This window comes from Camelina sativa, chromosome 14, assembly GCF_030686135.1.
Source record: "Camelina sativa cultivar CO46 ecotype springtype chromosome 14, ASM3068613v1".
In the NCBI taxonomy this organism is placed as follows: domain Eukaryota; kingdom Viridiplantae; phylum Streptophyta; class Magnoliopsida; order Brassicales; family Brassicaceae; genus Camelina; species Camelina sativa.
This window is the reverse complement of record NC_141893.1, coordinates 18,445,599-18,457,856: the sequence shown is the minus strand read 5'-3', so window position 1 is coordinate 18,457,856 and position 12,258 is coordinate 18,445,599. Positions and strand designations below refer to the sequence as shown.

General features: G+C 35.7%; 1 pseudogene; it reads left to right on the top strand.

Annotated features, from left to right (window-relative positions):
* Nucleotides 1-1,471: 1,471 nt before the first annotated feature.
* Nucleotides 1,472-2,807, top strand: LOC147928382 (protein FAR1-RELATED SEQUENCE 5-like; annotated as a pseudogene).
* Nucleotides 2,808-12,258: the final 9,451 nt, after the last annotated feature.

Below are 12,258 nucleotides of genomic sequence, written 5' to 3'. Positions count from 1 at the left end.
TTATATTAAATCAAAAATTAAAAAACATTTAATCTTGGCATTTAACTCACATTTTAATATAAAACTGAAATCATATTGATTATGCATTAACTATATTTCTGCACTCAATTGTATCAAAACAAATAATAAATTAGAATTGTAACTCTCGTTTTTCTAAATGTAATTTTTCATTACTTGTTTTCCCATAAATATCCATTCTATTTTTTCTCGAACAATTATTGGATTCACCCTAAGGTGAATCCATCTTATTCATCCACTCCTTGCTAACCAATCAAATAGCCATGTATCTAAATAAACTAATTATATTATTTAAACAAAACAATAAAATTAAATTTAGTTATGAATACCACTTGCTATTTGTCTCACGTAAAAAAAAAGGAAAACATACATAAATCAGTAACTTTAAACAAAGTTAACCATAGTTTTTACGTGAAGAAAAGATTTGCTTTTCTACTACGAACCAAACCATATACAGATCCAAAGTCATACTATTAAAGACTATTAAGAACAAAAAAAATAAGCTGTGCATTTTTCCCATCTTCATGTGTCACGTCACCTGATATTTGTGTCTTCTTCCGCTTCTCTTCTGAATTTTTTAATTTATTTGTACGTATAATTCCTAAATATACAGTTTTCGATTGTTATACATTATGCTCCTAAATCTTTTCTTCCTCATCATTAGTTTTGGAAGTGTTTGTTCTTTCTCTTGTTAATTGTACCCAAAAAAAAAATGTGTTTCTTCCTCGTCAATATTTTACTTCTAGGTTTGATCATCTTTTTTTTCATTTTATTGACAAATTTATATGATATAACAAAAATAAAATCATAACATACTTATTTGTGCGATGAAGAGTAGTCATGAAATTGTTCCTGTTGATCAATATGAATATAGTCTGCAAGTGTCAGGTGAACCCGATTTTGTTAATCAAAAACAGATTGAATTTCAAGCCGATAAATATGATTCAATAAGTGGAGATGAAGCTTCAGTCACTGAATTTGAGGAGGAAGAAGATGACATAGCCAACAAAGAGGACTATGTTAAAACTGAAGAGATTTCTACTTTAGAACCAAACACAGAAAATGAGAAAAAGATGACCTGTGTATTGGAATGGAGTTTAGTTCTGATGAAAGTGCATATAAAGTTTATAAAACTTTTGGAGGAGAACACAGTTTCAATGTAAGAAAACAACGAAGGAATAAAATAAATAATAAGGTGGTGAGGTTTCTTTATGTTTGCTCAAAAGAGGGGTTTAAGATGGAAACTAAGCTCAAAACATGTTATTCACAATGAATTACACCGTGTGGTTGTAAAGCTCACATGACTTGCTACCTTCAAAAAGATAGGAAAATTTAAGATTGTGTCTTTAAGCCATAATCACAACCATGATTTAGTGAAGACGCCTATGAAGCATTATCTGAAGGAAAACTAGATGTTCCTGTCGCTTAAACACAATATGCTGATGATGTCGAGATGTCAGGAATTTCAGCGCAAGCAACCGTTGAAATGATGAGTAGAGAAGTCTGGGGACGAAAAAAATCTGGGTTTTTTGGAGAAAGATGATCGAAATTACATTTACTGAAAACAAATGGAAAAAATGGTAAATGGAGATGTTGGAGCAGTTTTAGGATACTTTCAAAAGAAGAAAGAGGATAATCATTTTTTTTAATCCAATGCAACTTGATGAAGACGATATGATCACAAATATCTTCTGGTAGATGATCGGTCTATAAGTGATTACAATCTTTTAAAGAAAGTTGTTTGCTTCGTCACAATCATCATAAGCAAACTGTTATCTTTGGTGCTACTTTACTATATGATGAAACCACAAAGTCATATAAGTGGCTTTTCAAGACTTTTCTCGAAGCAATGTCTGGAAAACAACCAAAAACAATTATTACTGACCAGTCTGCAGCAATGGCAAATGCAATAGCAAAGGTGTTCCCTGAAACAAAGCATATGTTATGTGTTCGGCATATTTACCAAAATGCTGCAAAGAAGTTGAGTCATGTGTTTCATGGGCCAGGACAATTTGCCATAGACTTTGGAAACTGTGTATATGACCACGAGGAGGAAGAAGATTGGTTATTGGCATCGAGTAATATGTTTGAGAAGTATAATTTGACATAAAATAAATGGTTGAAGAATGTGTTTAATGTGAGAGAAAAATGGGCAATGGTATATGGACGTCATACTTTCACAACAGATATGGTGAGAACACAACGTAGTGAAAGTATGAATAATATTTTGAAAAGATACTTGAAGAGCAGTTATGACTTATTGTCTTTCTTTGAACACTATGAGAGAGTGTTGGATGATCGATGATATAACAAATTAACTTCAAAATGATGCATAGCTGGTCTGTATTATCTGCTTATGTAGAGATGTTGCAACATGCAGAAGAAGTGTATACACCCAAAGTTTTTAGTTTGTTTTAGAAGGAATACACAATTATCGGTGATTATGTTGCAAAAAAGATAAGTAAGTCTGAGATGGTATATGAATACAAAGTATCTTATCGTGGTGACCGCAATAGCATTTGGTTAATTATGATGCTATGAACCAAGCAATACATTGTAGTTGCATGAAGTATTCTTTTGCTAGGATCTTATGTCGTCATGCATTGAAAGTTTTTGATAAGAAGAATGTTAGAAGAATTCCATCTAACTACATCTTGACTCGATGGAGTAAAGAGGCAAAATCTTAAAGCATATGTTCTTATCGTTCATAGACACCTATTGGATCTGTAACACAATCAATTGGAAAGCGTTACAGCCATTTATGTCGCAATTTCCGTGAGATTGTGTAACAACCCGTCCCGTGGACTCCACTAGCCTCACTGCTAGCTGTCCCAACGGACCGTCCGTAGACCCCACTAGCCTCACTGCTAGCCTTCCCAACAGACCCCAAGCTGGCCTTGCAGGGCATCGATCCTAACTCATCACTGTGGATATCCCAATCCATCAGTAGGTTATTGGTGTGCCAGGCGTTCCTCGAACCCTGGTCCTCACCCTTTATCAACCTTCCCACATGACAAGTTGCCACCCTTTAGAAGAAGAGAAAGTTCCAAACACACGTGGAATTAAAAGAAAAGCTATGATTGGACGACCAAAGAACAAAACAGTCGGACCTCATGGTCGATATTTGAATGTTCTTGAAATGAAAAAACGTGGTACATCAAAGAGAAAATTATCATTTAAGGTATCTGATAAATAATTTTCCTTTTTTTTTTATGTTCAACTTCTACGGAAATGTGCCTTAATCAATTTGTGTATGTATATTAATTAATTACAAGATAAAATTGATAATTGTTTCAAGACTCAACTCATATTCCTGATAACCAGTTATATGTTGCTACCATTGACCCTGAAACAACCCGACCCGTTTTTTTTAATATATAATAACTAGTGATCCCATACTCACTAGCAACCTACCCCCAATCAAACAACATTGGATAACAAAAAACAAATCCAATAATCCAATAACAAATAAACGAATAACATAATACCAATAGCAATCCAAAGCATACATCAAAGTCATAGAACCAGCAGCCTAACATCCGTTCTAGACATCTAAGTTCCACTCTAGCATCCTATCAGAGACACAAAGTAATGAACCGAGCCTCTAGAACATCCTCCTCTTCAACGCGCTGATCCCATAGTCACACTTTGCTTGTATCTGCTTCACAACAGAAAAGAAAGGCATAAGTATTACCAGAAATACTCAGTGAGGCAATCCTTCCATCTACTGGGATATACACACAAGTAATAAGATCTACACATACCACAATCAATAAACAAGAAAACAAACCATGCAATACACAAAGCAATCACAGGATCAGCCGCTGCTGAAGGTTGGTGTCGATCGACACTAATACCTGGCGTAAGTTGTGTTGATCGATGCATTCCCCATGTGTTGATAGACACACACCTTGTGTCAATCGACGCCTGCTCGACATTTCCTGAAATCCCTAATTGCATCGACCAACACCTCCACATGGCGTCGATCGATTCTCATAGGTTTCTCGCGCCATCTACGCATTAGTGTCGACTGACACACTTCTTGTGTCGATCGACACTCATGCCGAGCGTTGCTTCTCCTCGATCAGAGACTCCGAATCTCACCTCTAAACTTCTCCAATTCGTCCCACACGATCTCAGGAACGAATCCAAGCCTCATAAGCCACGAAAAACGCATAGAACTCAAAGGAAAACAATTACATAACACACAAAGTCACAAAAATAGAGATCTTAGCTTAGATAAGCCATGGTCATGCACTCACCTTAGCCAAAACAAGAGATCCAATCCCCAAATGACAAAGCTAGCACCACAGAAACCTTCCCACACGTCCCCAACCTTGAAACCGCACTCTTTAGGAAGAAACACTCACAACCGAAGACAAGAATCTCCAAAAAATCAAGAATGCTCTATAGAAAAAACTCTCTCTTCTTCTTTTCTCTCTGGAAGTGTCAAAAGCGGCTAAAGAGATGAAAAAGTCGAGTTTTCTCTTTTATACTCAGGTCTAGGGCTCCCATAAACCACCTAGGCATGAATCTCGCATGATCATCACAAAGATCACCACACTTCACAAAAATAGCAAAGTTCTAATTCCCATTTATAAAAATCCCGAGCTATTTCCTTTTCGAAGACATTAAAAGTCCAATAAAGAAATACTCATCTTCTTAATCATAAAAAGTCATAATCGTTACAACCTCCACGAATATATATATAATGAAAAATAAGATACAACAGCACTAAGCCAACATCACGAATCTCGAGCACCAGCTTATCTTGGTACTTATTCGCACAACTAACCACCCCTAAGCGACCAAATATCAAGAAACATAGCCTTGAATACTCTGATCGCTCCAGCCACAGTCTTCAAACCATCACGACACTGGGTTTGAGGTTGGGCAAGCTCAAGTCTCGGCCTGCATCTCGAACCACTTCTTGAACGTTGTCATCATCCTCGCATCTGGCGCCCAAGTCTCCTCCAACACTTCATCACAGTCCCACTGGACTCTCATCATAGGAATCTTCTTCCGCCGAAGTTCTTTGATCCGCCTCTCGAGAACCCTCGCTGGTCTCGCCTCAAGAGTCATGTTGGGCTGAAGATCTGCAGCAATCTTAGCCAACACCTCATCATCCTTGTGAAGACACTTCCTCAGCATCGACACATGGAAGACCTTGTGGAATACATGCATAACCTCATGCAACTCCAACATGTATGCAATTGGTCCTACCTACCCCACAATCTTGAAAGCATCCATGTACCTCAGTCTCAACTTAATCTCTAAGATAGACCTCTTCAGACCCCACAACATGGCCATCTTGAGGTACACTCTATCCTCCACCTATAACTCAATGTCCTTTCTTCTCTGATCAGCATAACTGCTCTGCCAATCCTGTTCCTCTCTCATGTTCAGCTTGAGCACTTGGATCTTCTCTGTGGTCTCCTGAACAAAACTCGCATCCAATATGCTCCTCTCCCCTACTTGAATCCAACATAAAGATGTGCGACATGGGCTCCCATACAACGTCTCATAAGAAACCCTACCAATACTCGCCTGATAGCTATTGTTATGAGCAAACTCTACCAGGTTTACGTGATCGGTCCAGTGACCACCCCAGTCTAGCACACACATCCTCAGTAAGTCCTCCAGAGTCTGAATCGTCCTCTCTAACTGCCCATCAGTCTGGGGATGGTATGTTGTACTCATGTGCACCTTAGTACCCAACTCTGTGTAAAACGCCCTCCAGAATGCTGAAGTGAACTTGGAATCCATGTCTGACACTATGCTCACAGGCACACCATGCAACCTCACTATCTCCCTCAGATACTTCTTAGCCAAAACTGTTCTTCCATCAGTCTTCTTAATGGCCAGAAAATGTGCAGACTTGGTCAGGCGGTCCACAATCACCTAAATAGCATACATAGTCCGCGAAACAGGCAAACCAACCACGAATTCCATCGTGATCATATCCCACTTCCACTTTGGAATGGGTAAACTCTGCAACAGGCCGCCCGACACCTGATGCTCAGCCTTCACTAGCTGGCAGGTATCACATCTCGAGACCCATCTAGCGACATCCCTCTTCATCCCGACCCAGTGATAATATACTTTGAAGTCACGGTACATCTTAGTCGCTCCAGGATGAACAAATAACTTGCTCGAATGAGCCTCTCTCAGTATCTCCTGCCTCAGACCCTCATCATTGGGCACACAAACCCGACCATCCACATGATAGTCATATTAGCAGAGACCTGATACTCCGAACCCACAGTCTTAGAGGCGTTCACCAGCACCACATCACTCTCCTGAGCCAACTGTACTCTACTCAAAAGGTCTGCTCTATCAGCTGTATCCAGTCCCAATGGCTCTTATGAAATAGCACATATCCTCAAAGTACTGATTTCACTAACCAGAGACTCCATATCCTGCTCATGAGCAGAAGCCGCCCGCTTCCTGTTCAGAGCATCTGCCACCAAGTTAGCTTTACCGGGGTGGTAAACTATATCCAGATCATAATCTGCCACTAATTTCATCCACTACCTCTGCCTCAAGTTCAGCTTAGGCTGAGTGAAAATATACTTCAGGCTCTTATGATCTGTGTACACCTGTACATTTCCACCATAAAGATAAGATCTCCAAATCTTCAACGCGAAAACCACATATGCCATCTCCAAGTCATGGGTAGGATAGTTGCCCTCATGCTTTTGCAACTTCCACAAAGCAAAGGCAATGACCTTCCCCTCTTGCATCAGAACACACCCCAAAGATACTCTGGAAGCATCTGTATACACCACATGTAACACCCGTAAACCAAATTATGGAGATTCGGTAAGGGTGTCGATCGACATAGGTGTTGGTGTCGATCGAAACCTTAGGCGGATGGTTCAATCGCTTTGATTTTAATTCTTTCCGGTTTTGCGTGGTTGGTTTAGGAGAGTCCTACACTTAATTATTAAAGGAAAAACTCGACTTCTTCCACTTTCTTTAGCCGTTTTCACACTTTTAGAGAGAAAAGAATAAAGGAGAATTTTCCAAAGAGCATTCTTGGGTTTTTTGAGATCCTTTTTCTTGTATGTGAGTTTTCTCCCTGGAGAGTATGGATTCAAGGCTAGAAACATGGTGAGAAGGTTTCTGTGGTGCTAGTTTCATCGTTTGGGGTTTAGATCTCATTGTTTGGCTAAGGTGCATGATTAACCATGGCTTATCTAAGCTAAGATCTCTGTTTCAGTGATTTTGTGTGATATGTAACTGTTTTCTTGTGAGTTCTATGCGTTTTTGGTGACCACACACGGTTTCTTCCATTTTTCGTACTTTGCGTACAACAACAAAAATTTGAAAGATTTCAGACTTATATAGAGAAACGATATTAAATGACACAAGGTTCGTCAGCTCCTCAACCATCGGCATTTATGGCGGACGACTATACCTTCTCTTTGTGCCTTTCAAGACAACAACGATAGCCTCTCCTAGAAACTTTTCTCCACGGTTACCATACCAATACTCAGCTCAATCGTCTCCTAACAAATCTCCTCGTCTTTGTTTCCAAAAATAACAAGATTTTATCTCATAATTTTTTCTAGATCCTCAAAAAAAAAATCTTCCAACAACTTATTATCCATGGCATTGGCATTAACTACCCGTCTTGTCAGTCGCTAATGAGTCCAATCATCCCCATCTGCCCAGCTATACACTCTTATGTATAAATTTCATCCTGCCATTTTCAAGGGTTTATTAGTAATTGCATCCTATCACATACCTTGTCCACCAATATCACTTCGATTAAATAGTTGTCCATTACATTCCCTGGTTTAGAAGGACAAGTTCTACATCTCATCGTCGTAGACTAGTTCAAATAACTATAAATATGTTTTCTATTACTTAATTGTTTACTGAATTTACCCAAATGGTGGACAAGTAGTCAATATGAATATGTTGTCCACTTGGTATAGGTGGGTGGACTAGTTCCAATATGAATATGTTGTTATCCACCAATTTATTCATATATATTCATATATTGTTCACAATTATTACTCACGCGTTCCGTGAAATGCTTCTGACCATACGCTTTTGACCATGCGCACGTCTTTCTCCATGTTCCACCGTCAAAACAAATATTAATTGCAAGGACAATCTAGTAAAATTGAGTGTGCCAAGATTAATGGATATGGCATATTTGAAAATGTAAAACTAATATAGCACACTTGGAAACTTTTTCCAGAATATGGCACATTTGGTTAAAATCTCTATAATAAACTGAGAAGAAGGTAAGAAAAATAAATAAATAAATAAATAAATAAATAAATAGAGCCGCAAAGATTTACTCTCCAATTCACTTTCTCTATCTCAAAGAGCTTTACTGAGAATGCAAAAGATAAAAAGAATTCAACCTTTCAAGCAAATAAAAGCAGAGTAAATAAATATACAAATCAAATGACAGATAATAAAAACAAATTTTTATTTTTATTTTTTTCTTTTATTGATAAAAGTAGAAACCTTACAAGTCTCCATAATGTGTGTTTTATGGCTTGGTTTTTGTGTGAGGAAATTGTTGTCGTCGTAGATGACCTCTCCTAAAACAAATACATGTAATTAAGAAAAATATTTCTGAAACATACGGAACTTTCATATTGATAAACATAAATAGGGTATTTTTTTTACAAATACTCTAGTTTCTAATCATAGTTAAATACTACCCTTTTTAAAAGTTAATTATGTATATATAACACAAACATGTGCTATTATCATTATTTATTGACTAATGTGTCTGAAATAATTAAAGTTCAAATCTAGCTAACGAAGAACATGTATTTCTTTTCGAATCGATGTTGTTATATGTATTATATATAGAGAACATTAATCTCAGACAAAGCATTTTGAATACGTTAACCATGGATGTGTTTCACCTTGTAAATTGGTTAAATTCTAATGTTAGACAAAACATTTTGGCCAATTCAAATGTCAAATATGTTATATCACAATCACCTTTTTTATTTGTATTTTACTTTATTTTATTTTGTTGTGTACAAACATTAATATTAGATGTGATTTCACCTTATAAATCAACAAGTTTGGTACTTTTTTTTTGTGTGTGTAACGTTCATGGTGTATGAATTAATATAGGAGTGTGTTATGTTTTGTGTGTGCTATGTATACTGTGTAGAAGATGAAACAGATGAAGTGGATCCATAATGATTTCAAAGATACATACATTCTTTATTTTTGTATTATCATAATTTTTTAAAAATTTCTCTTATCATCATCGAACAACAAAAGTTCAGTCCAGAAAAATGATCGGTCACATATTATTAATATGTTACTGACAAATCCCAATACAATAAACGATGTTAATAATAGCAAACCATAACATTCGTTGTATTAGGGCGTGAGTGGTGACATAAAAAAGTGGAATTGACAAAAAAAAAACGGCATGTGGGTCACCAATCAACACACTCAGTATTTTTTTTTGCGTATTTGAAGCAAATAATACACATAAACCGCATTTTATTGTGGAACAATGTTTCAAGCAGCGGTTCACTTGAATTACGCTAATATCTTTATTTTTCTTATTTAATTAAGTTATATACATAGGTGCAATATACATCTTCTTAAATCACATATATCTCTCCTTAATTAAGCTATATATAAGTTTATAACTAGATTATGACCCGCTGTATACCGAATGACAAATTTTTATTTTTATTTTTTGTTAATATACTATTTTAATATTAATTTTACTAATGTACTATTTTGTTAATTCTAATGATATAGTATATAATCCGCTGTACACGGCACAAATTGTTTTGTTTAATACAATCTTTAATAAATCAGTTTGATTCGATATATTTTATATTGGTGTTGTTAAAATAGTAAAATGAAAATTTAACCCAGATTGAAGTATCATATTAATGATATTTTATTTTTTAGTATTATTAGTTCAACTCTATCATGTCATATAACTCCTCCTGCAATATAACTCGTTTGTGTTATTTTGAAAATTTAATATACTTAAATATTCATATTTTGAAACTTTTAATTAAGTTTAGATATATAAATTATAATATTTTAATCTTTTTAAACATTTAAAAATTAATATATGCAGTTAAATTAAACAGTTCAACTAAAAATCCAATTAAAATTTCTCAAATGTTGATTTCGCAGTTGTAATGACTGAAACAAATATAAACAGCAGAAATGTTATAAATATATTAGGGAAAAATCAAACTACTCGATAATATGTTTTTTAATGTTTTGTATTTTTATGATCGAACTCTTTAATTGATTTAACAATATGTATGTTAAAAGAAAAAAATTGATCATTTTGTGTATTTAAGGTATACAAATATGTATATACCAATACAAAAGAAACAAATAATATATAATTATACTAATTATATATAAAATAATATGAATTCCGTACCACAAATAATTTTTCACCAATTCAACATTTTTTGTCCCGCTTATTTTTGCATAAACCGCACTTGTTCTGCAAATACTTTTCTCCCACACATACCGCAGTTGAACCGTACCGCAGTTGAACCGTACCGCACTATCAAATTGCATGTCACGCACTACTAAATCATTCATAGTTCTATAGGATTCAAAATTGTATAGATGACCCTTCTTATTTAGCTGGGGAGTAGTCCACACGTCAATTCCATCAGTCCAGTCAAAAAGAGATTTGCAATAAAATTCTCTTTTTGGGAATTTTCTCTCTATCGTATTTGATTGAGACCCTTCTCTCCCTCACCCATGAAAATGATGTTGCTATGTCATTACATTACGGCCATGTTCGTTTCCCTGTCGTTGGCCACAGCGACCTAATATCGTTCGTTTGTCTGTCACTGCTTTAGAGACCAGTCGCAGTGACAGGATTTAGCGACAAGCGACTCAATTTTCGATCGATACTTTTTTCAGCGATTGATTTTAAAAACACGGCGACTGAAACCCCCAGTTACTAAAATGTCCTCGTCTTTTTAAGAATATAACCAAAAAAAAACCCTAATCTCTTTCTCTTCTCCATCAATCTCTCTTCTCATCTCATCTCATCTCTCTTCTCTCATCTTCCCACCGATCCATAGAACTTCAAACCTCCATCTCATCTCCTCCGGTCCATGTACGCATCGATCCATAGAACTTCTCTCATCTCCATCGATCCATAGAACTTCAACCTCCATCTCCATCTCCATCGATCCGTAGAAGCTACTTTAAGATAATCCTTAAACTTATGGTTATAGTATGAGTTGGGTTTTTGGGTTTGGAGTAGTGGGGCTTCTGGGTTTTATTGTTTTTTTGTTTAGTTTGAACTCTTAGCAAACCCCCAAAGTTCTTTGCTCGTTTTGTATGATTTTAATGGGTTAAGTTTAAAACTGGTACTTTTGTTATTTACAGCTTGTGATTCTCGATTTCAGAAGAGTGAAGTCACTTCCGGAATCAATTATTCACAAGGTACGTAATTGGTTTATGAGTAGACTTGTATTGTTGTTAAATATGAGCTACACAAGCTTCTCATCTGTTCAATCTTCTCACAAGCTACACAACCCACTAGACTTGTATTGTTGTTCTCTCTGTTTATGAGTAGATTTGTATTGTTACTAAATTTATCTGTCAATTGTACATTTTTTCTAATTGGTTTAATAAGTTTCTTATACTACTACAAATCAAATAATGTGACACTAAACTAGTTTTATTAAAATATCTAGCTGCTTAAATTTAGTAAGTTTACTGTTTGGAAGGTGTTGTGATAAAGGGATTTTCTTTTGAGGTGTTGTGATGTTGATGGAAAGAAGAAGAAGTTTGGTCTCTTTAGAGATTTGAACCGATATCACACCATTTAATTTTCCAGCACATATCTCACCTGAAAAAGATTCTTCCTTTGTTTCATTTTCGATTAAATAATTTTCCAGCACATATATCAAACAATGGTTTTTTTTTCAAACTTTCTTATCTCTTTCCAATGTTAGTTCTCAGCACCTTCTTGGTTTTCTAGTTTGCATTTGGTTTTGCTTTTGTTTCTTAGTTTGTTATCCTTTTTGAATTGGATAATCCATGTTGGAGTCTTGATATGGGTTTCTGTTGTAAAGGTATAATCTTTTTTTTCTTTTGTTTATCTGGGTTGGTTTAATATTCTTTGCTCTTTTCTTCGCATGGCCTATCTGTGAGGTATCTTACCTTTTCTCCTGTGTTTTGGTTTTCTTGGTTTAGAGTTTGCATTTGGTTCTGCTTTTGTTTCTTAGTTTGCATTATTTA